The following is a 4,934-nucleotide window of genomic DNA, read 5'->3' on the forward strand; positions in this document are numbered from 1 at the left end:
GCTTAATCAGTTTTTGGGCCGGTTTGAGGAGGAGATAGCAGCCACCAACATTCCAGCTGCAGCCACTGATGGTCAGTCACTTGTACTGCAGCCTGATGATGTGAGACAGATTTTACAGAATATTAACATCCGGAAAGCAGCTGGCCCAGATGGAATTCTGGGACGAGTCCTTAAAGACTGCGCTGCAGAGCTGACTGAAGTTTTTGCAAATATTTTCAATTTATCTCTGTCACAGTGCTCTGTCCCTACTTGCTTGAAGACATCTATTATAGTGCCAGTTCCTAAGCAGACAGTAGTTGCTTCTCTCAATGATTATCGACCTGTGGCTCTAACTTTGGTAATTATGAAGTGTTTTGAGAGGCTGGTGTTGAAACATATTAAGTCTGGTCTTCCAGCCACCTTGGATCCTTGTCAATTTGCATATAGGAGTAATAGACTGACTGATGATGCCATCTCTATTGTTTTACATACAGTCCCGCGTCATTTGGAACAACAGAGTACATATGTATGGCTGTTATTTGTGGATTATAGTTCTGCTTTTAACACCATTCTACCTAGCAGGCTATTTTTTTAAATGACTAGTTTGGGCATACAGCAAGACATTTGTCTGTGGATAAAGGACTTTTTGACAAATAGGCCACAGTCAGTTAGGATGGGCTCTTATCATTCTTCCACTCTGATATTAAATACAGGAGCTCCCCAAGGCTGTGTGCTGAGCCCCTTCCTCTATTCCCTGTATACACATGATTGTACCCCATCACATAACACCAATGAAATTATAAAATTTGCAGACAATACTACAGTGGTGGGGCTTGTTAGCGGGAATGATGAGTCTGCTTATAGGAAGGAGGTACAGGAGTTGTTATTGTAGTGCAAAGAAAATAATTTCTCACTTAACATCAAAAAAACTAAAGAACTTATAATTGACTTCTGGAAAAAGAGGGATGTACACATACCATTATACATAAATGGTGAGGAGGTGGAGAGGGTTGCTAGTTTCAAATTCCTAGGTATTTACATCACAGAGGACCTCTCATGGACTATTAACACCAGCATGTTGATAAAAAAGGCACAAAAGGGGTTATATTTTCTGAGGAAGCTTGGGAGGTTAAATTTGTCACAGCAGCTACTTGTGTCTTACTATCATTGCACCATTGAGAGTGTCCTAACCTATGATATCTTGGTGTGGTACGGAAATTGCTCTGCTGGGGACAAAAAAGCTCTGCAGAGAATTATTAAGATCGCGCAGCACATCATCAACCTTCATCTACCAGCTTTGGAGGACATCTATACATCTTGCTGTCTGCAGAAGTCACATAGTATTCTGAGAGACCCCTTCCATCCAGCTCATAAGTTCTTTAAACTGTTGCCTTCAGGTAGACGATACAGAACTATTAGAGCAGCACCACACGATTCCTGAACAGTTTTTATCCCACAGCCATAATTACGTTGAATAAGGCGATATAGTTGTTACCATGCTCCCGGGCATTATGGTCTGTTATACTGTTTTTATATTATGATGCATGTGGTATAGAATGTGTGGGTGAGTGTGTAGAGTGTGATTGTTGGAATTGTAGTATATATTTATGCTTGTATCTCAAAGGTGCATAAATTTTGTTGTGCTGTAGCACAATGACAATAACGTTACTACTACTACTACTACTACTACTACTACTACTACTACTACTACTACATTAGTTATATTTGACAAGAGGGGCAGTCATCATGATCACCATGTTAATTTTCCTGGACCTCTTGGTGGCATTTGATATAATTGATATTCAAGTTTTTTGGGACCAACCAGTAAGGAGTTGGAGATAATACTGTGCAAAGTTTCTGGACCTCTTTAGCTGGTACACCAGAAGACAGCCTTGGGTGAATGCTACACTAACCATGGGTTTTGTTAAATGGGGTAAAGTAAGATATCATCTTGTCTCCTCCACACTTTCATATTTATATGTTGCCACTGGAGAGGTTACTTTAAGAAACTGATGCCATTAGTCTCAAGTTGGGTCTTGAAAAAAGTAATGCTTTTTATTCTGGTTTCCATTTGCTCTCTCCCAGCGACTTATATTGAGTTTGTCCCATATTCCATTGGCAGACATGGACTTGATTTGGGCTTCCTACCAGGAGCACGGGCAGGAGGTCTGGTCTAGAGGGTAGAGCCTCCGTTTGCCTGAAGATAACATCCGAAGGTCGCCAGTTTGAGGCCACTGGCACCGTGAACGGCAAGACCTTGAAGCAGCTGACAAGCCTAGCCGAGTTATGCCAAGTTATTCCACCTGCTCTTTGGCCGCTGTCAGCCTGTGTGGGAGGAAAATGGAGGTCAGAATGTGATACCAGATCATAAAAGATCCATCTGAAATGTTGTGGTTCTTGAAAGACAGAACCTTCTTCAATTGTAAAAATCCCTATTGGGATTTAGTATAGCCTGCCTATGTAAACCGCCTTGAATTAAAGTCTGAGGAGAAATCTGAAAGAAAGGCGGTATATAAATACCTGTATTATTATTATTATTATTATTATTATTATTATTATTATTATTATGAGTAGTGCTGTCATCCCTTTTCTTATTCCTCAGCCTAGCTTACCCAGAAGAAACAAATACTTGCAGTGGGACCCCTGTAAGGTTCTAGATGCTGCACAGCTGCATCCAGGGATAATATAGTTGTCATGGTTCCAGATGACCTTGGATGTACTTATTAAGGCAAAGTAGGACCTGAGGCCCTACCACTGCTCCTACCTCAAGGTAATAATAATAATAATAATAAATAATAAACTTTATTTATATCCCGCCCTTCTCCCTAAAGGTAAAGTTGGGAAACAAGTTTTGTTTCACAATACAGTGTGAAAATGAATTGTTTTAGAATACTTTAATAATTCTTATGAAATACTTTTAAAAATTGGTTTTAAGTTGAACTGAGAGAGGACAGCTTGCACATCACCAGGTGTCATCAACACCAATTCATCATCATTATTTTTCCCCTCATTATTCCTAGCATAAGAGTAACAGGGAATGTCCCCAGATGACTGACCAGAATTATAGATGAGCCAAATGTGCATCTAATACAGTATCCCAAAACACTTATTTTTGTAAGTCCTACATAAATGTATGCAGCCAATTTTACTTAGAGCACAGTCCTAACCCACTTTCCAGAACTGAGGTAAGGGTAATGCAACTTCGAGGTAAGGGAACAAACATTGCCTTACCTTATGGAGGCCTCAGTGACTGCCCCCCAACTGCAGGATGCAGCACGTGCCCCAGTGACACAGCTATGCCAGTGCTGGAAAGTTGGTTAGGATTGCGCCCTTAGTAGATTTCCATCCTTTTCAGTTGGCATTATCTTAAGTCTTTCAGTTTTGCTGATTTCAGACAAGAATCTTAAGACTGAAATTACTAGTGATTATGAAAAAAGCATTCATTAGATGCCTCCATGAAAATTAATTGCATCAACCCTTATGGTGAGTGAACTCCTTGGATCCATCAGAGCTTTGGAACATGTAAAAAGTCATGGTGAGGAGGTTTTGAAGACCCAGTTGCTTCTAGCATGATGGCTTCTGTCTATAAACGTTTGAAGTATGTTTCTCCAACCAATAGGTGGCAGCAGTTGATCCAAGTTTTGTCAGTGCGATGACTTCTTCCACTGTTAACAGGCAATTAACTGATACTGAGAAGTGTTTGGTTTCTCCAATAATCGAGATATTACTAATTCAAACACATAAATCTAAACCACTCACAGAATACCTGCTTTATGATTGGTATAATTAGAGAATCACACACAGTGGCACCGTCTCTCAGTTTAACATCGGTATTTTTAACAAGGTCTACACATTATCACTGGTCATGACCACCTCTAGGTTAGAAGCCACTTCCACATGGCAGCTCTCCATGTCTGGCTGTATTATGCAGTATGGATTGGAACATGTGCCCTTTTCAGACATTATCTGCCCTTGTTGAATAAATGTGGGGAGAGGAGGAGCAGGAATGGGCAGGGTAACCATGTCTCTGTGCTCCCTATCCATGCCCTGGGTGTCCCCATGTTCAGCTTGAGTGTTGACTGCAAGGATGCCTGGGAATGTGACCAAAGGGCATAGCAGAATGGGAGGACATCGGTGTCAGGGATGCTCCTGTTCCCTACTTCACACTTTGGTAAGCAGTGGCATAGTGGTAAATTTTAAAGTGCATATCTTGTCAGGATGCCTCTCCCCATAGCCATGCTTCCACTAAGGGCCCAATCCTATCCAACTTTTCAGCACGTAGCCATGTATTCTGGGGGTGGGGGCAGCCACAGAGGCCTCCTCAAGTTAAGGGAATGTTTGTTCCTTCACCTCGGGGCTGCATTATGGCTGCATCGGTGCTGGAAAGTTGGAGAGAATTAGGTCTTTTAAAAGATTCATTTTTACATGTCTTCATTAAACTGTTTTCTTCTGCCACATATTCTACTTCCAAACTTGTATTTAATATAAAGTTCAAGCTCATTTCATCCCCAACTCTTGGAAGGGATTGCAGTATTCACAGAACCTAGAACATGTTCTTTATTCCAGAACTCCGGAGCACTGCGTATCACCAAGGAATACGCACTATAGCTCCTCAGTATTCTTTGCGTTCTGACATTTTTATCTAGCAACTGTAGTGTTAAGGTACAGACTACTGAGGAATCTTTACTCCTTGCGTCTCTTTCCTGGCACCTTAAGTTATGTTTAGCAGAGACTGGGGAAAGGCTATTTCATTTCTAAGAAGTGAACAATAAATTGGGCCTTGAGAAGAGGTAGTCTGGAAACCTCTCTCTGAAATGAATTGTAACTATTGGAGGGAGGGAGTTGCAAGACTTTCTCCAATGACAGAATGTGGGGTTTGCCCTTTTGTGCATTTGGAAACTTTATATATATATATAAACAGTTACAGACACAGCATTTCAACAAGATTTCAACAA

The sequence above is a fragment of the Tiliqua scincoides genome, chromosome 4, assembly GCF_035046505.1.
Source record: "Tiliqua scincoides isolate rTilSci1 chromosome 4, rTilSci1.hap2, whole genome shotgun sequence".
NCBI lineage: Eukaryota > Metazoa > Chordata > Lepidosauria > Squamata > Scincidae > Tiliqua > Tiliqua scincoides.